The 23,261-nt window shown below is 45.7% G+C and overlaps 1 protein-coding gene across 1 annotated transcript in view; it reads right to left on the bottom strand.

The window, feature by feature from the left end:
* Window positions 1-19,781, bottom strand: part of LOC126106677 (peroxidase-like) — a 219,149-nt gene extending 199,368 nt beyond the window's left edge. Inside the window, exon 1 of the mRNA XM_049913045.1 lies at window positions 19,761-19,781. The gene's annotated coding sequence lies outside the window, so the exon portion shown is untranslated. The remainder of the gene's footprint in view (window positions 1-19,760) is intronic.
* Between the last annotated feature and the right edge of the window lie 3,480 nt (window positions 19,782-23,261).

Raw genomic sequence — 23,261 nt, forward strand, 5'->3', positions numbered from 1 at the left:
GTAGATCTTAAGTCCCATAGTGCTCAGAGCCATTTGAACCATTTTGAGATTTTCCCGAGGTAGCTCTCAAACGAGATAGATCAACGGTAGCTGCTGTAACTACGGTTGTGGTTTTACGAAACATGAAATTAACATGTTACCCTGATCCTTACAGATACACACTGAAGAGCCAAAGAAATTGGTACACCTGCTTAACATCATGTACGGCCCACGCAGAAGCGCCGCAACACGACGTGGCACGAACTCGACTAGTGTCTCAAGTAGTGCTGCAGGACATTGACACCATGGATCCTGCAGAGCTGTCCATAAATCCGGAAGAGTACCAGGGGCCGGAGATCTCTTCTGAACAGCACGTTGCAAGGCATCCCAGATATACTCAATAATGTTCCCGTCTGGGGAGTTTGGTGGCCAGCGGAAGTGTTTAAACTAAGAAGAGTGTTCCTGGAGCCGTTCTAGCAGTTCTGGAAGTGTGGGTTGTCGCATTGTCCTCCTGGAATTTCCCAAGTCTGTCAGAATACACAGTGGACACCATTGGATGCAGGTGATCAGACAAGATGCTTACGTAAGTGGCACCTGTCATAGTCTTATCTACACGTATCAAGGGTCCTGTATCACGCAAACTACACACGCGCCACACCATTACAGAGCCCCCATCAGCTTGAACAGTCCCCTGCTGACATACAGGGTCTATGGATTCATGAGGCTTTCTCCATATCCGTACATGTCCATCCGCTCGGTACGATTTGAAACGAGACTCGTCCGACGAGGCAACATGTTTCCAGCCATCAACAGTCCAATGTCGGTGTGGATTGGCCCAGGCGAGGCGTAAAGCTTTGTGCTGTGCAGTCGTCAAGCGGTACGCGAGTGGGTCTTCGGCTCCGAAAGCCCATATCGATGATGTTTCGTTGAATGGTTCGCGCGCTGACACTTGATGGTCCAACACTGAAATCTGTAGCAGTTTGCGGAAGGGTTGCACTTCTGTCACGTTAAACAATTCTCTTCAGTCGTCGTTGGTCTCGTTCTTGCAGGATCTTTTTCCGGCCGCAGGGATGTCGGAGATTTGATGTTTTACCGGATTCCTGACATACGCAGTACACTCGTGAAATGGTGGTTAAGGGAAAATCCCCACTCCATCGCTATCTCGGAGATGCTGTGTTCCATCGGTCATGCGCCGACTGTAACACCATGTTAAAACTCACTTAAATCTTGATAACGTGCTATTGTAGCCGCAGTAACCGATCTAACAACTGCGCCAGACCCTTGTCTTATATATGCGTTGCCGACCGCAGCGCCGTATTCTGTCCGTTTATCTATCTCTGTATTTGAATACGCATACCTACACCAGTTTCTTTAGGTCTTCAGTGTAATTTTAGTTCATCGTAGCGATTTGCAAAAAAATAATTTTTTGACGAAATTTGACAAAAATTGAAATTTTTAGACCTTTCTTTTTGGGCCGAAAAAATATTTTATTTTTATTTTTATTTTAATATAAAAAAATCGGCTACGATGTACTGAAGGTAATTCATCTTTCTTTCTGGGGGACATGAGAGAAGCCTCCACGAAGGGGGTGTCCTGACAACTAAGCCTTACACATCCGGGCGTCCGCTGGGCGTCTAGGTATACCTAGACGGCTGATTCTCTCACACCAGAAGCAAACAAACATGCGAGTAAATAAACGGTCCTTATCAGAGCCAACTTTAACTATCATATCTATAAATATTGAAGGCATATCATCAGCCAAAGAACATCTGTTATCCAACCTATGCCGTGACAAAAAATGCGACGTCCTGTGTATACAAGAGACGCATAGAGATGAGCGACAGAGACGACCAAAAATACGGGGCATGAAACTAGCTGCAGAAACACCGCACTCTCAGTGTGGAAGTGCTATATTTGTAAGACCAGGGCTTCAGATAATCAGTGCTCACTGCACCGTAGAAAATAACATCGAAGTCATCTCAGTGGAGCTGAGTAACTGCGTGGTTACCTCTGTGTATAAGCCCCCTTCGGCTGCATATTCCTTCACACCACCCAGGACCTCCCATAACAGCAAGACGTCTGTAGTAATCGGTGACTTTACAGCCATAGTAATTTGTGGGGATACTCTGAAGATGACGAAAATGGGGAGGCAGTCCTCTCCTGGGCTGAATCCTGCCAGTTATCTCTTATACATGACAGCAAGCTACCCCCTTCCTTCAACAGTGGCAGGTGGCAACGTGGATTTAACCCTGCCCTCCTCTTTGTGAGTGAAGACATCACACAGCTTTGCTCCAAATCAGTGTGTTCGCCCATGCTAAAGACGCAACACACGCCACTACTGTGTCAAGTTCTTCCAGCAATAAGGCCACAGGAGGTGAATTTCAAACGGAGATACAATTTCAAGAAAGCTGATTGGAAAAAAATTGCTAAGATGCTGGACAAGGAGATTAAGTCTGTGCGACCTATTCCTGAAGAGTATGACAGCTTTGTTCAAACTGTCAAACATTGCTCCCGGGCATCAATTCCAAGAGGGTGTAGGACAATGTATCTGCAGGGTGTGACACCTGAAACAGCTGCTCTGCTGGACGGATACTATCGACTATATGAAGAAAACCCTTATAGCGAGGAGACTTATCTGGCTGCGCAAAATACTCTCTCCTCAATCTCTGAGGCGAAGAGAGGTAGATTAAACTGATGACAGAATGTGAGATGAGTAGAAGTAGTCAAAAGTCCTGGAGATTGTTACGACACCTTAACAATGATCCCTCCCAACCCAATACGCATACAAATATGAAGGCAGACCTGATCGCACACCAGCTTTTGAAAAATGGTAAACCTGACCATACCAGTAAAATCGGGAGACGAACCCTGGAAAGGGAGCCCGAACAAGAGGGAAACACTCTGTCTCGACCATTCAGTTTGAATGAGCTCGACTCAGCTCTAAATAAGTGCAAAGTCGGAAAAGCAGCAGGGGTAGAGACATAAGAAGTGAACAGATCAAGAACTTTGGTCCAGGCGCAAAGTGCTGGCTACTCGAGCTAATGAATAATTGTGTCAAGAGCGGAAAGATACCAAAATCTTGGCGGAAAGCAAAAATTATAGCTATACATAAACCAGGGAAAGACCGGGATGACCCCAAAAGCTATAGCCAATCTCCCTCCTATGCCACCTGTATAAGGTATTGGAAACGTTGATCCTCCAAAGAATTACAGATATGATAGAACCATTACTGATCCCTCAACAGGCTGGATTCAGACAAGGGAAGAGCTGCACAGCACAGGTGTTGAATTTGACACAGCATATAGAGGACGGCTTCCAAAGGCGGCAGATAACAAGAGCGGTGTTTATAGATCTTTCAGCCGCCTACGACACTGTCAACCACAGACTCTTGTTGCTGAAGCTATACAACCTCACCAAGGACTACAAACTAACTTGTCTAATTAGAAATCTTCTGCAGAACCGAAGATATTTTGTGGAATATCAAGGACAAAGAAGCAGATGGAGGCAGCAGAAAAATGGGTTGCCACAGGGCAGTGTACTGGCACCCACCCTCTTCAATATACGCACTAATGACCAGCCGTTACCAGAAGGAACACAAAGCTTCATATATGCAGATGACCGAGCAATCACAGCACAAGATCACAGCTTTGAGAGGGTGGAGCGGAAGCTAACTGATGCTCTGAAAGAATTAACTGCCTATTACAGGGACAATCAATTGAAACCAAATCCTTCTAAGACCCAGACCTGTGCTTTCCACCTCCGAAACAGACAGGCTAGTAGAACCTTGCAGATAGATTGGGAAGGAACCTCTTTAGAACACTGCAAAACTCCAAAATACCTCGGAGTCACTCTGGACAGTGCTCTTACATATAAGGAACACTGCTTAAAAACAAAGCAAAAAGTGGCTGCCAGGAACAATGTGGTTAGGAAGCTGACTGGAACAACATGGGGAGCACAGCCAGACACAGTGCGCACATCCGCATTAGCCCTCTGCTACTCTGCAGCTGAGTACGCTTGCCCAGTATGGTGCAGATCTACACATACAAAGAAAGTTGATGTTGCTCTGAATGAGACATGTCGTATCACTACGGGTTGTCTAAGAGCCACACCTGTGGAAAAACTGTACTGCTTATCCGGCATAGCCCCCCCGGACATCCGAAGAGATACAGCAGCACGGAGTGAAATGAAGAAGGCATTAACATCCGAAGCCCACCCACTACATGGCCACCAACCGGCACAGCAAAGACTTGTGTCTAGAAAGAGCTTCCTTCACAGTACAGAACCACTCGCTGACACTCCACATCAACACCGGGAGAAGAGATGGCAGGTCAGATGCCAGCATCTGGAGGAGTGGCTGATCCCGCAAGAAGTTCTTCCCCCAGGCCACACAGAGAAATGGTCCACATGGAAATCACTCAACCGCCTGCGTTCTTCTGTCACAAGATCCAAGAGTAGTCTGGAGAGGTGGGGCTTCCAGGTGGACTCTCTCCAGTGTGACTGCGGAGCTGCCGTGCAGACATCAACACATCTACTACAATGCACATTACCTCCAACTGTGTGCACCATGGAGGACCTCGTAAATGCTACACAAAGTGCACTGCACGTTGCAAATTTTTGGGCATCCACTGTATAGATTAAAATTACCTTATGTTTGACGACACATTCTGTGTCTAATCATTTATTTAATTCTTGACTAGTTTAATTTATAAACCATAATGTATGTATGTAGTAATGTATCTAATATTGGTTTTTCTTTTTTTTTTTTAGTTTGCTTCTGATACGATAAATAAATAAAATAATCTTTCTTTCTTAAAGGGAAACTAAAAAACATTAAAATCTGATGAAAATTGTAGCATGGGCGACGAGAAGCATGCCGAAAAACATGGTTTTGAGAGAAACGCGTTTAAAGTTTGGCAATTATTTGCCATGTAAAAACAAGGGACAAGGCTTGAATCTTTAGGGATATCGTTGATGCCTGGTCCATAATAACTATCGCTCCGGCTACTGGATCGCCGCTTTCTGCTACTTTGACCAGATAAGCCCTCATTTTCTTCCTAAAAGCCCTTTTCGTAGCTGAACGCATCGCCGCTGGCGTCTCTGTTTTCACAGAATCGGCGCATTTCATCGAATATTTCGATTTTTAGGGCGTTTGCCCCGTGCATTAGTGCAATATGCCCTACATTGGATACGTACACGGACAAATTTGAAGCAATGTGTAATTTCCACAATGAGATTTTCATCCTGCAGCGGAGTGTGCGCTGATATGAAACTTCCTGGAAGATTAAAACTGTGTGCCGGACCGAGACTCGAACTCGGGACCTTTGCCTCTCGCGGGCAAGTGCTCTATCATCTGAGCTACCCAAGCACGACTCACGCCCAGTCCTCAAAGCTTTACTTCTGCCAGTTGCTCGTCTCCTTTGGAGGTCTCCAAGGAGACGAGGTACCGGCAGAAGTAAAGCTTTGAGGACGGGGCGTGAGTCGTGCTTTGGGTAGCTCAGACGATAGAGCACTTGCCCGCGAGAGGCAAAGGTCCCGAGTTCGAGTCTCGGTCCGGCACACAGTTTTAATCTGCCAGAAAGTTTCAAAGTGTAATTTCTTTAACCAGTGGCACAGGGCCATGGATGGGGTCGGCATTAGATACTTAACTGCTCAATAAATCAAAAAACCTCCGAACGTATACGGTTCAAATTGCTCTGAGGTCATCAGTCCCCTAGAACTTAGAACTACTTAAACCTAACTAAGCTAAGGACATCACACACACCCATGCCCGAGGCAGGAATCGAATCTGCGACCGTAGCGGTCGCCCGGTTCCAGACTTTAGCGCCTAGAACCGCTCGGCCACCCCGGCCGGCTCCGAACGTATACTGTTCGATAAAAAAGTCTGAAGAAGGCAGTAGTAGATGCTATATTTGAAATTCAAAAATATCCCAAGCACGACTCACGCCCAGTCCTCAAAGCTTTACTTCTGCCAGTTGCTCGTCTCCTTTGGAGGTCTCCAAGGAGACGAGGTACCGGCAGAAGTAAAGCTTTGAGGACGGGGCGTGAGTCGTGCTTTGGGTAGCTCAGACGATAGAGCACTTGCCCGCGAGAGGCAAAGGTCCCGAGTTCGAGTCTCGGTCCGGCACACAGTTTTAATCTGCCAGAAAGTTTCAAAGTGTAATTTCTTTAACCAGTGGCACAGGGCCATGGATGGGGTCGGCATTAGATACTTAACTGCTCAATAAATCAAAAAACCTCCGAACGTATACGGTTCAAATTGCTCTGAGGTCATCAGTCCCCTAGAACTTAGAACTACTTAAACCTAACTAAGCTAAGGACATCACACACACCCATGCCCGAGGCAGGAATCGAATCTGCGACCGTAGCGGTCGCCCGGTTCCAGACTTTAGCGCCTAGAACCGCTCGGCCACCCCGGCCGGCTCCGAACGTATACTGTTCGATAAAAAAAGTCTGAAGAAGGCAGCAGTAGATGCTATATTTGAAATTCAAAAAGATTCCACTGGCCTGCTTCTTCAAAAAAAGGAGAAAAAGATGCACAGATCTTGACAACAGGTTAAAAGACATAGCCCCCAAATCCTCCAAAAATAAACGAAAAATATACCTATTCAGAAAAGGAGATAAAAATTCACTTGCCGCTTTCCTGCGGGACAATCTCCACTCCTTCCAAATTAGCAGTGTAAATGTAGACCAGACGTAGTTTGAATTCAAAGAAATACACTCCTGGAAATTGAAATAAGAACACCGTGAATTCATTGTCCCAGGAAGGGGAAACTTTATTGACACATTCCTGGGGTCAGATACATCACATGATCACACTGACAGAACCACAGGCACATAGACACAGGCAACAGAGCATGCACAATGTCGGCACTAGTACAGTGTATATCCACCTTTCGCAGCAATGCAGGCTGCTATTCTCCCATGGAGACGATCGTAGAGATGCTGGAACGGCTTGCCATGCCATTTCCACCTGGCGCCTCAGTTGGACCAGCGTTCGTGCTAGACATGCAGACCGCGTGAGACGACGCTTCATCCAGTCCCAAACATGCTCAATGGGGGACAGATCCGGAGATCTTGCTGGCCAGGGTAGTTGACTTACACCTTCTAGAGCACGTTGGGTGGCACGGGATACATGTGGACGTGCATTGTCCTGTTGGAACAGCAAGTTCCCTTGCCGGTCTAGGAATGGTAGAACGATGGGTTCGATGACGGTTTGGATGTACCGTGCACTATTCAGTGTCCCCTCGACGATCACCAGTGGTGTACGGCCAGTGTAGGAGATCGCTCCCCACACCATGATGCCGGGTGTTGGCCCTGTGTGCCTCGGTCGTATGCAGTCCTGATTGTGGCGCTCACCTGCACGGCGCCAAACACGCATACGACCATCATTGGCACCAAGGCAGAAGCGACTCTCATCGCTGAAGACGACACGTCTCCATTCGTCCCTCCATTCACGCCTGTCGCGACACCACTGGAGGCGGGCTGCACGATGTTGGGGCGTGAGCGGAAGACGGCCTAACGGTGTGCGGGACCGTAGCCCAGCTTCATGGAGACGGTTGCGAAAGGTCCTCGCCGATACCCCAGGAGCAACAGTGTCCCTAATTTGCTGGGAAGTGGCGGTGCGGTCCCCTACGGCACTGCGTAGGATCCTACGGTCTTGGCGTGCATCCGTGCGTCGCTGCGGTCCGGTCCCAGGTCGACGGGCACGTGCACCTTCCGCCGACCACTGGCGACAACATCGATGTACTGTGGAGACCTCACGCCCCACGTGTTGAGCAATACGGCGGTACGTCCACCCGGCCTCCCGCATGCCCACTATACGCCCTCGCTCAAAGTCCGTCAACTGCACATACGGTTCACGTCCACGCTGTCGCGGCATGCTACCAGTGTTAAAGACTGCGATGGAGCTCCGTATGCCACGGCAAACTGGCTGACACTGACGGCGGCGGTGCACAAATGCTGCGCAGCTAGCGCCATTCGACGGCCAACACCGCGGTTCCTGGTGTGTCCGCTGTGCCGTGCGTGTGATCATTGCTTGTACAGCCCTCTCGCAGTGTCCGGAGCAAGTATGGTGGGTCTGACACACCGGTGTCAATGTGTTCTTTTTTCCATTTCCAGGAGTGTAGTATAGACAGCAGTTGAGAGATTTATACCAAATAAACTAACAAACGACGGAGCAGATCCTTCTTGGACACAAAACGGGTCACAACACTGTTGCAGAAACAACGAAAAAAACATGCGAAATTCAAATGGATGCAAAATCACCAAGATTCACTATCTTTTACAGAAGCTCGAAATTTAGCGCGGACTTCAATGCGAGATGTTTATAATAGTTTCCACAACGAAACTTTCTCTCGAAATATTGCACAAATCCAAAGAGATTCTGGTCGTATGTGAAGTATACTAGCGCCAAGACACAATCAGTGTCTTCTCTCCACCATACCAATGGTAATACTATCGACGACAGTGCTGCAAAAGCACAATTACTAAACACAGCCTTTCGAAATTCCTTCACCAAAAACGACGACGTAGATATCTCAGATTTCGAAACGAGAACAGCTGCCAACATGTGTAACGTAAAAGTGGATATCCTCGGAGTAGTGAATCAACTCACTTAACAAAAGCAAGACTTCCGGTCCAGACTGTATACCACCGTACTTAACGATCATATACAACCGTTGGCTCGGCGAAAGATCCATCTCCAAACACTGGAAAGTTGCACAGGTCACACCAATATTCAAGAAAGGCAGTATGGGTAATCCACTAAATTACAGGCCCATATCATTAACGTCGATATGCAGCAGGATTTTGGAACATGTACTGTGTTAGGACATTAGGAATTACCTCGAAGAAAACGGTCTATTGACACAGAGTCAACAAGGATTTAGAAAACATCGTTCTTGTGAAACACAACTAGTTCTTTACCCTCACGGAGTGTTGCGTGCTATTCATAAGGGATTTCAAATTGATTCCGTATTTCTAGATTTCCGGAAGGCTTTAGAGACTGTACCACAAAAGCGGTTTGTAGTGAAATTGCGCGCTTATGGAATATCGTCTCAGTTATGTGACAGGATTCGTGGTTTCCTGTCAGAGAGGTCACAGTTCATAGTAATTGACGGAGGGTCATCGAGTGAAACAGAAGTGATTTCTGTCGTTCCCAAGGTAGTGTTATAGGCCCTTTGCTGTTCCTTATCTATATAAACGATTTGGGAGACAATCTGAGCAGCCTTCTTCAGTTGTTGGTAGATGACGCTGTCGTTTATCGACTAATAAAGTCATCAGAAGATCAAAACGAACTGCAAAACGATTTAGAAAAAATATCTGAATGGTGCGAAAAGTGGCAGTTGAACCTAAATAACGAAAAGTGTGAGGTCATCCACGTGAGTGCTAAAAGGAACTCGTTAAACTTCGGTTACACGATAAATCAGTCTAATCTAAAAGCCGTAAATTGAACTAAATACCTAGGTATTACAATTACCAACAACTTAAATTGGAAAGAACACGTAGAAAATGTTATGGGGAAGGCTAACCAAAGGCTGCGTTTCATTGGCAGGACTCTTAGAAAATGTAACAGACCTACTAAGGAGACTGCCTACACTACGCTTGTCCGTCCTCTTTTAGAACACTGCTGCGCGGTGTGGGATCCTTACCAGATAGGACTGACGGAGTACATGGAGAAAGTTCGAAGAAGGGCAGCACGTATTGTATTATCGCGAAAATGGGAGAGTGTGTCACAGAAATGATACAGGATTTTGGATGCATTAAAAAAAAAGGCGTTTTTCGTTGCGACGGAATCTGCAAGAAATTCCAATTACCAACTTTCTCCTCCGAATGCGAAAATATTTTGTTGACACCGACTTACATAGGGAGAAATGATCATCACAATAAAATAAGGGAAATCACAGCTCACATGGCAAAATATGTGTCGTCGTTTTTCCATGCGCTGTGCGAGAGTTCAATAATAGATAATTGTTGTGAAGGTAGTTCGATGAACCGTCTGCCAGGTACTTAAATGTGATTTGTATTGATGTAGATGTAGATAAGAATGTATAACGACTCGTGGGTTTTAAGAACGTTTAAAATCTCTGGATTTCGTACAAAAAAGTGAGTGAATAATTAACATTTCATAAAACAATAGAAGAAAATTAATCATTTTCTGCGGTAATGTTGTAGAAACAAAAGGTAAAATAAAAAATAGAAAAGGTAAAAATAACAAATTAAAAACCAAAAATTTAAAAATCCCTTATGTATCGTGTGTATGGCCATTCCTAAGCATGGAGAAAACGTGAAGGGAAATTCGTATTACACGACGGTCGGCAGAACCTCCCTAATGCGGCTTCCTTTGACGGTCGGAAACACCACGATGACGTCACAGGTCAGGTCGCGAAGCCCGCGGCCGGAAAGCCCACACGTCTTGAACGCGGCCGCTAGTTCTACTGGCTGAGGGCCGGGATTCTAAATATTTCCGTGGAGCTCGGGAAATCGAGGAGTCGCCCGGTGGCTCGCGTGGCGTGCAGAAACGGGCTGCCCTCTGGAGCGAAGATGGCGGTTTCGTCGTGAGTTTCTCAAACTGCGAACGGGTGATCCTTTGTGACGAACCAAGTTGCTGACAGCAGTACAGAAGACTGTAAAAAAAAAAAAAAAGGGAAAAAAAGAAAATGTAAGTGTCGTGTGGCATTATTTGATGGGATATCACACAGCGTGGGTTCAGGCGACTGTCCTCTACCCACATTCGCAACTTCCCTTGTGGATACATGAGACTTGTGTCTTACGTGTACTTTGCAGAGAGTGGTTGAGTGTAATGGATGCGCGTATACTGCAGTCTCATGTGTGTGTTGTAGGATCATACTGAGAGAAGAGAGAGGGTCAAACACAGTGTTTGCGCAGAGATTGGCTCTCTTGAATAGCTCTACATCTACATGGATACTCTGCAAATCACATTTAAGTGCGGGCAGAGGGTTCATCGAACCACCTTCACAATTCTCTACGAGGTGCATTCAAGTTCTAAGGCCTCCGATTTTTTTTCTAATTAACTACTCACCCGAAATCGATGAAACTGGCGTTACTTCTCGACGTAATTGCTCGCCCTGCAGACGTACACATTTTTCACAACGCTGACGCCATGATTCCATGGCAGCGGCGAAGGCTTCTTTAGGAGTCTGTTTTGACCACTGGAAACTCGCTGAGGCAATAGCAGCACGGCTGGTGAATGTGCGGCCACGGAGGGTGTCTTTCATTGTTGGAAAAAGCCAAAAGTCACTAGGAGCCAGGTCAGGTGAGTAGGGAGCATGAGGAATCACTTCAAAGTTGTTGTCACGAAGAAACTGTTGCGTAACGTTAGCTCGATGCGCGGGTGCATTGTCTTGGTGAAGCAGCACACGTGCAGCCCTTCCCAGACGTTTTTGTTGCAGTGCAGGAAGGAATTTGTTCTTCAAAACATTTTCGTAGGATGCACCTGTTACCGTAGTTCCCTTTGGAACGCAATGGGTAAGGATTACGCCCTCGCTGTCCCAGAACATGGACACCATCATTTTTTCAGCACTGGCGGTTACCCGAAATATTTTTGGTGGCGGTGAATCTGTGTGCATCCATTGAGCTGACTGGCACTTTGTTTCTTGATGGAAAAATGGCATCCACGTCTCATCCATTGTCACAACCGACGAAAAGAAAGTCCCATTCATGCTGTCGTTGCGCGTCAACATTGCTTGGCAACATGCCACACGGGCAGCCATGTAGTCGTCCGTCAGCATTTGTGGCACCCACCCGGATGACACTTTTCGCATTTTCAGGTCGTCATGCAGGATTGTGTGCACAGAACCCACAGAAATGCCAACTCTGGAGGCGATCTGTTCAACAGTCATTTGGCGATCCCCCAAAACAATTCTCTCCACTTTCTTGATCATGTCGTCAGACCGGCTTGTGCGAGCCCGAGGTTGTTTCGGTTTGTTGTCACACGATGTTCTGCCTTCATTAAACTGTCGCACCCACGAAGGCACTTTCGACACATCCATAACTCCATCACCACATGTCTCCTTCAACTGACGATGAATTTCAATTGGTGTCACACCACGCAAATTCAGAAAACGAATGATTGCACGCTGTTCAAGTAAGGAAAACGTCGCCATTTTAAGTATTTAAAACAGTTCTCATTCTCGCCGCTGGCGGTAAAATTCCATCTGCCGTACGGTGCTGCCATCTCTGTGACATATTTACAATGAACGCGGGCTTATTTTAAAACAATGTGCATGTTTCTATCTCTTTCCAGTCTGGAGAAAAAAAATCGGAGGCCTTAGAACTTGAATGCACCTCGTATCATTCCAATCTCATATAGCTTGCGGAAAGAATGAACAACTATATCTTACCGTACGAGCACTGATTTCCCTTATTTTTTCGTGGTGATCGTTCCTGCCTATTTATGTCGGTGTCAACAAAAAATTTTCGCATCCGGATGAGAAAGTTGGTGATTGGAATTTCGTGAGAAGATTCCGTCGCAACGAAAAACGCCTTTCTTTTAATGCTGTCCAGCCCAAATCCTGTATCATTTCTGTGACACTCTCTCCCATATTGCGCGATAATACAAAACGTGCTGCCGTTCTCTCAACTTTTTCGATGTACTCTGTCAGTCTTATCTGGTAACGATCCCACACCGCGCAGCAGTATTCTAAAAGAGGACGGACAAGCGTAGTGTAGGCAGTCTCCTTAGTAGGTCTGTTACATTTTCTAAGAGTCGTGACAATAAAACGCAGCCTTTGGTTACCCTTCCCCACAACATTTTCTACGTGTTATTTCCAATTTAAGATGTTCGTAATTGTAATACCTAGGTATTTAGTTGAATTTGCGGCTTTTAGATTAGACTGATTTATCGTTTAACCGAAGTTTAACGAGTTCCTTTTAGCACTCACGTGGATGACCTCACACTTTTCGTTATTTAGGTTCAACTGCCACTTTTCGCACCATTCAGATATCTTTTCTAAATCGTTTTGCAGTTTGTTTTGATCTTCTGATGACTTTATTAGTCGATAAACGACAGCATCATCTGCAAACAACCTAAGACGGCTGCTCAGATTGCCTCCCAAATCGGTTATATAGATAAGGAACAGCAAAAGGCCTATAACACTACTTCGGGGAACGCCTGAAATCACTTCTGTTTTACTCGATGAATTTCCGTCAATTACTACGAACTGTGACCTCTCTGACAGGAAATCGCAAATCCAGTCACATAACTGAGACAATATTCCAAAAGCTCGCAATTTCACTACGAGCTGCTTGTGTGGTACAGTGTCAAAAGCCTTCCGGAAATCCAGGAATACGGAATCGATTTGAAATCCCTTATCAATACTTCAGTACTTCATGTGAATAAAGAGCTAGTTGTGTTTCACAGGAACGATGTTTTCTCAACCCATGTTGACTATGTGTCAATAGACCGTTTCCTTCGAAGTAATTCATAATGTTCGAACACAGTATATGTTCTAAAATTCTGCTGCTTATCGACGTTAACGATGTGGGCCTGTAATTTAGTTGATTACTCCTACTACCTTCCTTGAATATTGGTGTGACCTGTGCAGCTTTCCAGTCTTTGGGTACGGATATTTCATAGAGCGAACGGTTGTATATGATTGTTAAGTATGGAGCTAATGCATCAGCATACTCTGAAAGAAACATAACTGGTATACAGTCTGGGCCAGAAGACTTGCTTTTATTAAGTCACTACTCCGAGGACATTTACTTCTACGTTACTCATTTTGGCAGCTGTTCTCGATTCGAATTCTGGAATATTTACTTCGTCTTCTTTTGTGTAGAAATTTCGGTAGGCTGTGTTTAGTAACTCTGCTTTGGCAGCACTGTCTTCGATAGTATCTCCATTGTTATCGCGCAGACAAGCCATTGATTGTTTCTTGCCGCTAACATACTTCCCCTACGACCAGAATCTCTTTGGATTTTCTGCCAGGTTTCGAGAGAAAGTTTCGTTGTGGAAACTGTTATAGGCATCTCGCATTGAACTCCGCGCTAAATTTCGAGCTTCTGTAAAAGATCGCCAATCTTGGGGATTTTGCGTCTGTTTAAATTTGGCATGTCTGTTTCGTTGTTTCTGCAACAGTGTTCTAACCCGTTTTGTGTATCAAGAACGATCAGCTCCGTCGTTTGTTAGTTTATTTGGTATTAGTCTCTCAATTGCTGCCGATAGTATTTCTTTGAATTTAAGCCACATCTGGTCTACACTTATATTATTAATTGGGAATGAGTGGAGATTGTCTCTTAGAAGGCGGCAAGTGAATTTTTATCTGCTTTTTTGAATAGGTATATTTTTCGGTTATTTTTCGTGGATTTGGGGATTGCAATATTCAATCTAGCTACGACAACCCTCTGTTCACTAATCCTTATATCGGTTTTGATGCTCGTTATTTACTCAGGATTATTTGTTGCTAAAGCAGTCAAGTGTGTTTTCACTACCGTTTACTATTCGCGTGGGCTCATGAACTAACTGCTCGAAATAATTTTCAGAGAATGCGTTTAGCACAATTTGGGATGATATTTTATGCGTACCTCCGGAATTAAACATGTATTTTCGCCAACATACCGAGGGTAAATTAAAGTCACCATCAACTATTATCGTATGAGTCGGGAAGGTGTTTGAAATCAAACTCGAGTTTTCTTTGAACCTTTCAGCAACTGTATCATCTGAACTAGGAGGTCGGTAAGAGGATCCAATTATTATTTTACTCTGGTTGCCAACAAGGACCTCTGCTCTCACGGGAAGTGTAAACTTCAATTTCGCGACAAGTTCATCTACTTGTAACAGCAACAAACACGCCACCTCCAAGCGTGTTTAGCCTAATTTTTCGGAACACCGTTAGCTTCTTCGCAAAAATTTCGGCTGAGCTGTATCCGGCTTTAGCCAGCTTTCAGAGCCTATAATCAAATGGCTCTGAGCACTATGCGACTTAACTTCTGAGGTCATCAGTCGCTTAGAACTTAGAACTACTTAAACCTAACTAACCTAAGGACATCACACACATCCATGCCCGAGGCAGGATTCGAACCTGCGACCGTAGCGGTCGCTCGGCTCCAGACTGTAGCGCCTAGAACCGCACCGTCACGAGGCTATAATCCAAGGCAGTGATTTCTATTAGCGCTTGGAGCTCTGGTACTTTCCCAACACAGCTACGACAACTGTTATACTAATGGTTCCTGTATCTACCTTCTTCCTGTGTTCAGCCTACACCGTTTGTGACTGAAGCCCTTCCTGTGTCCCGAGACCCTCTAAACTAAAACACCACCCAGTCCACGCCACACAGCCCCTGCTACCAGTAAAGCCGCCTCCTCCAAGGAGGAACCCGAACTTAACGTCCCCATCTGGTGGGCGGATCACCATTACAGCAGGCTGTTCCAGCTCGTCAGCTCTGTTGTGAGCCGCGGAGCGCTCCCTGCTCCAGGGAGCTGTGTCACTCGCTGTGACCGTTCAAGTGGGCCGGCACGACGGCACGTGGTACGCCTGGCTCAGGCAGGCGGCAAGGCAAGCGTTTTGATGTTCCAGCTGCGTCTTACAAGATCGACAACCTCATACTCTTAGCTGCTAAGGCGTGGTGACATGCTACACCAGGAAATACGATGTTCAGGAAATAAATAAGAAACAACTGTTTTACAAGAAATTGCATATTATATTTATTGGGCCTCTGTAGCTTGACATTTTCTTTTCATTACAAGATCGGAGATATCAGGCGTCAAAGTGTTCGCAGCGTTAATGCGGAGGATGACCTTCATAGTTGCATCCTGAAGAAACGATCGTTCCTAACTTTTTCCTCTTCTCATTGCTGAGAAAAGATGCTCACAACAATATGTAGATACAAACATGCACATGATCTGAGCGGCATTTTTGTGAAGCTTGGGAAATGTTTTTTGCTGTAATGAACGATACCATAGTGACAAATCCAACGTGTTGTACCTCTCTTTCAACAAAGTTAAATTTTGCAAATCAATAATCTCCAATTGAATTGACGATGACGAGTCATCGGGGGAAACTGAAAAAGAAGTGCTGAACACCTTAAGTTCCATTTCCAAACTAGTGAGATCACGGAATCGTGTTTCAGACGACGTGATGAGCTGCTTTAACTTTGCTTGGTAATCGCCGAAAGTCGTACCTTCAGGTAGTTTTAAAGAAGCAAGACGACTGAAGAACGTTAAATGTCCATTACTCATCTGCCTCTCAAATAAACGTAACTTTCCATGAACGCTTTGATCTGGTCGTGCATGTCAACGATTAGCCGCCCTTTGCCCTGCAATGACAGATTTAAATTATTCAGATGCATAGTTGTGTCAGCTAGGAACGCCACGTCTGATATCCATTTTAAATCTTTCAGACAACGCATTTCTTCCCCTTTCATTTCGAGAAAAAGGGATATTTCCTCACGAATGGCAAAGAAAACATCAAGAACTTTTCCCCGACTCAGCCAACGAACTGTACTGTGGTAAGGTATATCCCCATACTCCGCTTCCATATCTTTCAGGAATCCTTTGAATTGGCGATGATTTATACCGTGACGCCGCACAAAATTCACACACTTCACGACATCTTTCATTACGCAACCTAGCTCTACTGTTTCAGCACACAGTGCCTCTTGGAGAATAAAACAATGAAGAGTCAAAATGACTTTCCCGAATTCGTCCCTGAGTTTATTTTTCAAACGGGAAGCAAAACCTTGGTGACACCCGATAATTTGTGCTGCACCGTCTGTCGCTACAGAATGGAGATTATCCCACGGCAAATTCATATTGTCCACTGATTCACAAACAGCTTCAAAAATGTCACGTCCTGTTGCGGTGTAATCGAGTGGTAACACATCCAAGAGCTCTTCAGTTACTTGTAGCTCCATGTCGACACCACGCACAAAGACTGCAAGCTTGGCACAGTCCGATATGTCGGTGCTTTCGTCAAGCGCAACAAAGCTCTCCGCCTTTTTCCTGAGCTGTGTCTCTAAATCCGCTGCCATGTCCAGGATTCGACGAGACATTGTTTGCTTCGACAGGCAAACCCCTTCAATTACCTGCACCTCCCTCGGAAACAAACATTCTGCAACTGCTACCATGCACGATTTTACGAGTGGTCCCACCGAAAACGGCTTGCCACTCGTCGCAATGATGTGAGCGACCCTGTAGTTTGCTCGAATTGCAGATTCAGTAGTGTTTTCTCCGCTCTCATTCACCTGAAAATTATAAACGCATTACAGAACACGAACTTATTTGCATGTTTTGATACCCTCCGCATTACGAAACCGTTTGTAAACTTAGGTCCCCTGGTATGTCGTTCTGAAGCCTGGCTACCAGTTCTCTGCGTGCAACGCCTTCTACCTGATCGTAGTGCACTGCGTGAAGACGTGTATAATGTTGTTATATATTGTACCTCTTCGCAGAATTAAATACTGCATGACATACAAGACACTGCGGACGACCATCTCTCTCAAAGAAAGGTATCCTCCAATAGAGGTACAGGGCTCCCGCGGCTAGTCATAGATGTCATTGAACACGGGTTATTGCGTCAGTTGCGGCTGCATGCGGCCAGGGGGCAGTGAGTTCGCTTTCCACCTCCACGCGGGCTCTGAGCTGCCGCAGTGAGCGCTCCGGAGCGCTCCGGTTCCCTGGAGCTCGGTTGGAACAGCCTGATCTACAGTGTCACATACTCTCACTCCATGAGACACTGCGGTGAGGTTCGGAATTTAATCCAAGGCAGTGAGCGATCAGGGACCTTACATCACCGCCTCTGCTCGCCTTGCCGGCGACTCAAGGGCAGTGAAAATGTCATCCACCATAAGGATTTAAACCGGCTGACCTCCAGGTGAAGCACCACTGCACCGGCCTGCGTTAGCGAGTTATATCCGCTGAAGCGCCAAAGAAACTGGTATAGGCATGCATGTTCAAATGCAGACATATGTAAATAGGCAGAATACGGCGCTGTGGTCGGCAGAGCCCATATAAAAGTGTCTGTTGCAGTTGTTAGATCGGTTACTGCTGCTACAATGGCAGGTTATCGAGATTTAAGTGAGTTTGAACGTGGTGTTATAATCGGCGTACGAGAGATGGGACACACAGCATCTGCGAGGTTCAATGTGACAGAAGTGCAACCCTTCCGAAAATTGTTGCAGATTTCAACCCTGGGCCATCAACAAGTGTCAGCGAGCGAACGATTCAATGAAACATCATCCATATGGGCTTTCAGAGCCGAAGTCTCATTCGTGTACCCTCGATGACTGCACGACAGAAAGCTTTACACCTCGCTTTGGCCAGTCAACACTGACCTTAGACAGTTGATGACTGGATACATGTTGCCTGGTCGGACGAGTCTCGTTTCAAATTGAGTCGAGCGGGTGAACGTGAGCGGGTATGGAGACAACTTCACGAACCCAGGGACACTGCATGTCAGCAGGAGACTGTTCAAGCTGGTGGAGGCTCTGTAATGACGTGGGGCGTGTGCAGTTGGAGTGATATGGGATCGTGATACGTCTAGATACTATTGTGACTGGTGACACATACGTAAGCATCCTGTCTGATCACGTGGATCCATTCATGTCCATTGTGCATTCCGACGGACTTGGGCAATTCCAGCAGATCAATGCGACACCCCACACGTCCAGAATTGCTACAGAAACACTTTTCTGAGTTTAAACACTTTCGCTGGCCACCAAACTCCCGAGCTATGAACATTATTGAGCATACCTGGAACATCTTGGAACTTTACCATTCAGAAGAGATCACCAGCCCGTTGTATTGTTACGGATTTATGGACAGCCCTGCAGGATTCACGTCGTGTTGTGGCACTTCTGCGTCCTCACGGGACGGGGACCCTACATGATATTAAGCAGGTGTACCAGTTTCTTGGGCTCTTCAATATATATATATATATATCGTGCACTCTGTCTTCCCTGCGCGAATTTCATCCCGTGCATATTTCGGGCAGTAAATGGACTTTAAAGACTGGGTCAGCGGTCGCATTGGATTAGGGAAGGAAGCCGGCCGTGCAGTTTCAAGGGAACCACCCTGGCATTTGACTGAAGCGATTTAGGGAAATCACGGAAAACCTAGTGTAGACAGATCACGTGACTTATTGTGGTATCGTATGCGAAATTTAATTAACGAGACGGAGGGAGATCTGGTGGCACGAGCTGTGGTCGCTGCACTAGAAACTGAAAAGACACCAGGTGAGATGGAGACGGTGAACCAGAACATGCGTCGCAGGTACAACACGTGCAACAACGTTGGTGGTCGCCACATCGAATCGCTGTTGCAATGCATCAGTACTGTTGAGTACTTACAGTATGCTGCTTTCTTTATTGTTCTGGAATAATGAGAACATGCAAGGTTTAAGTGTTAGTGCAAACATATGTCCTTAAGTGATAATTGGATGTTTAGTCATGTTTCCTTTCGAACTGACGTGTAATAAGTGTACTGCATCAAACCCAATTCAGTTCGTCAGGAAGAAGTGGATAAGTTGAACATCTCAACTGAAACTGTCGTGGAACGGAAACGATATGTTTCTGGACATGGGTTCCTATTCAAATTATTATGTACTCACTCCCCTCTACATGTCCTAGAAGTTCGTAACGGGAATTTCCGAACACTCTGGAAAGACATTGTTTCTTTCAGAAGTGGCAATTCTGCGAACTAATCACGCATCCTGAATACTCCGAAATGACAAACTTAACACGTATTCTTCCAGATGTACTGCAAACGCTCAACAAATAAAATATTGTTGTTCGATATCATTCTTGACGTTGCAATTGTATACTTACAGGCAATTGGCACAGTGACTTATCAAATACCACCAAGACGGTTACGTGAGGTCTCCTGCGCGGCCGTGAAACAAAAGGCAATCGAGGGATTTGTAAGAAATGGAGGACGGACGCTTATCAAACTTCGCCTTGCATATAATTATGAGTTTCTGTTCGCGACATGTGACTTAACAACCAGAACTTCGTTGAGATACTATGTAGGGAGAAGAAATTCTTGTTCCTTTTATCGCTAAAACTACGTTGTTGGAAATTGACGCTGTTGTCAGTATTAAAGTAGTAGTTTGCATGAATTAGCTACATGACAAATTGCCACCAGTTCTTCGTACTCCGGCTCTTGAATGACAAGCAGCTTAGTACTCAAGGCGAAGCACCTGGGCTATGTGACATCTCCATCCTTAAGCATGCAGTACTAGTGTCTGTGGGGGTGAAGGTAGTGAACTGCAAACGCCGCCGACTTCATACTAAATCTGCGTCCGTATACAACACCAGAAAAGCCTTTCGAGGTTTCCAATTCAGTCAAGATTTATTGTTGCAACAGTGTGTATGGAGTACATGAAACGATTACGAGGGTCACTCCAAAAGAAATGCACACTACTTTTGTAAAAATACAGTTTTCATTCTGCATATGTGAAAGTTTTAAAGTGTGTAGGTATATCCTTCCCGCTTGTTTTCAAACTTAGTTCAACCTGTTCCCGTGAGTGGCGCCATCACAGCATGTCTTCAAGATGGCTGCTACACTTGACGTTCGTCAGAAGCAACGTGCTGTCATAGAATTCCTGTGCTGTGAAAACTAGACAGTGGGAAACATCCACAGGAGGTTGAAAAAGGTGTACGGAGATGTTGCTGTCGATCGCAGTACAGTTAGTAGGTGGGCAAGCAGGTTACGTGATGAAAGCGGGCACGGCAATATTGAGGATTGTCCTCGCAGCGGCAGGCCTCGTACTTCACACACTCCAGACAACGTGCAGAGAGTTAACGAATTGGTGACTGCTGACAGACGTATCACAGTGAAGGAATTGTCACGCTACGTTGGGATAGGGGAAGGAAGTGTTTGCAGAATACTGAAAGTGTTGGCGTTAAAAAAGGTTTGTGCCAGGTGGGTTCCCAGGATGTTGACAGTGGCTCACAAAGGAACAACAAAAACTGTATGCAGCGATCTTTTGGAACAGTATGAGAATGGTGGAGATGAATTTCTTGGAAGAATTGTGACAGGCGATGAAACATGGCTCCATCATTTTTCACCAGAGACGAAGAGGCAATCAATGGAGTGGTATCATGCAAATTCACCCAAGAAAAAAAAATCAAAACCACACCTTCTGCTGGAAAAGTTATGGCTACGGTGTTTTTCGATTCCGAAGGGCTCTTGCTTGTGGACATCATGCCAAGTGGAACTACCATAAATTCTGATGCATATGTGACGACACTGAAGAAACTTCAAGCTCGACTGAGTCGTGTTCGACCGCATCGGCAAAAGCAGGATGTTTTGCTGTTGCACGACAATGCACGGCCACATGTCAGTCATAAAACCACGGAAGCGATCACAAAACTCGGATGGACAACACTGAAACACCCGCCTTACAGTCGTGACCTGGCTCCGTGCTACTATCATCTCTTTGGGGAACTGGAACACACTCTTCGTGGAACAAGGTTTGAAGATGATGACTCCCTTGTGCACGCTGCCAAACGGTGGCTCCAACAGATTGGTCCAGAATTTTACCGTGCGGCTATACAGGCGCTGGTTCCAAGGCGGTGTGTGGCAGTTGAGAGGGATGGAAATTATGTGGATAAATGAAAATATTGTTCCTAAAGGATGTATCTACACACTGTAAAACTTTCAAACATGTAGAATAAAAGATGTATTTTTAAAAAAATAGTGTGCATTTCTTTTGGAGTGGCCCTCGTACATTTTCAGATGATTAGCACAAGCGGTTCTGAGGTACCAGGTATCGTCCCATGCTGAAACACCCATATTAGTACATGGTGTAGCTTCCACAGGCGGCAATACAGGCACTGTGGCATCCAGTTGATCGTACAGATGGCGAATACTGTTCTGGGATACGTTGTGCCACTTCTGCTCGATCTGTTCACTTAGCTCTGTAAGAGTTGTTGGTTGATGAGTCGCACAAGTCACTTCTCGACCCATCATGTCCGGTACATGTGTATTTGGAAACAAGTCCGGAGACTCGTGCTGACTGGGGAAGTTTGCTGCACGCCTTGCAGAGCAAGTAGAGCATCAGGGATAGTGAGTTGACACACACAGTGGTTACGGTTACTACAAGCCACACCACAAGTTGGGAAACGGGGCCAAATTTCTAGTAGTTTACTGTCGAGTTGAGATTTTCACAAATGTTTTATTCCTATCTTACACAAACAAGCAGTACGGCAATAAACAGCCTTTTAAAACACGCCGCTAACGCCAGTCAAAGTAATTTATAGCAATACAACAATTTTTAAAAAATTTAAAGAACGTTAGTAAACAGGCTACTAAAGTAAATACAGAACTTTGTTAATAAAGTAGGGTGAGGTAGTGAAGCTACCAACACCGCCATTTAAAAAAAATTAAACAGGTCTCAGCAAACACACGATTAATGGCAATAAAAGGAATTTACAAACTTGGAGGAATTTAAAAAAAAAATTTAAACAGAAGTGTCCTGGACTATCATTAGGACATAACAGATATGGCGGACCCGTGTAAGGCGGCCACAAATCACCCACTCAGGGATGCTCAGGCTAGGCAGAATACTGACCAATTTAAATACGCCCGTAAACGCAATTGCCCCACTCAGGCTGGTCACCGCACTGACTTTTAGCCAGCGAAAACTTGTTATAAGATGGCTTAACTTGCTGACAGAATTAGGGTTAAACTCGTGCAAGGAAACATTACACCACACAGTCCTGAATGAGCGACCACATGATCACCCAACAAGAAGTATGAATTTACTCATAACCCACGACAGAATAGCGAACCAATTAAACTGCCAAAACTACACCTCCCATCGGACAGTAATGAGAGGAGGAGGAAAGATCACTGTCTTCAACTACACCGGTGCCGGGGACAGGAAACCCGGTCGCCGGAGGCCACAAAGCAGAAAAGACGCTGGTTACACAAAATGATTACTTAATGATTAAACCTTCCACGAACTTAACTTGCAGTTGTGCTCGAACAGGCAGTACACGACCTCCGATGGCAAGGATCCACACATCCGACCGCGCACGCGTTGCCAGCGTACCCAACACGCCACGGTCACGCGGCAACACGCTCTGTCACCGGAGTTCACGTCTTCTCTGCAACGTTGACGGGTAGTCACCGCTCCTTCATGTTAGGTGTCTCCTTTTAACTCCAGTGTTGAAACTGAGGATTTAAAGAAGCTTGTTAACGTCCCACCAAGGCGAAATGAATAGCAACTACTCGTGGGGCGATTCTGTATTCAACCAATATGCGGGTAGCTCTTCCGTCAACTCGACCCGCTCGTTACACACAATCGACATGCATCACGTGGC

This window comes from Schistocerca cancellata, chromosome 10 (assembly GCF_023864275.1).
Source record: "Schistocerca cancellata isolate TAMUIC-IGC-003103 chromosome 10, iqSchCanc2.1, whole genome shotgun sequence".
NCBI classification, from domain to species: domain Eukaryota; kingdom Metazoa; phylum Arthropoda; class Insecta; order Orthoptera; family Acrididae; genus Schistocerca; species Schistocerca cancellata.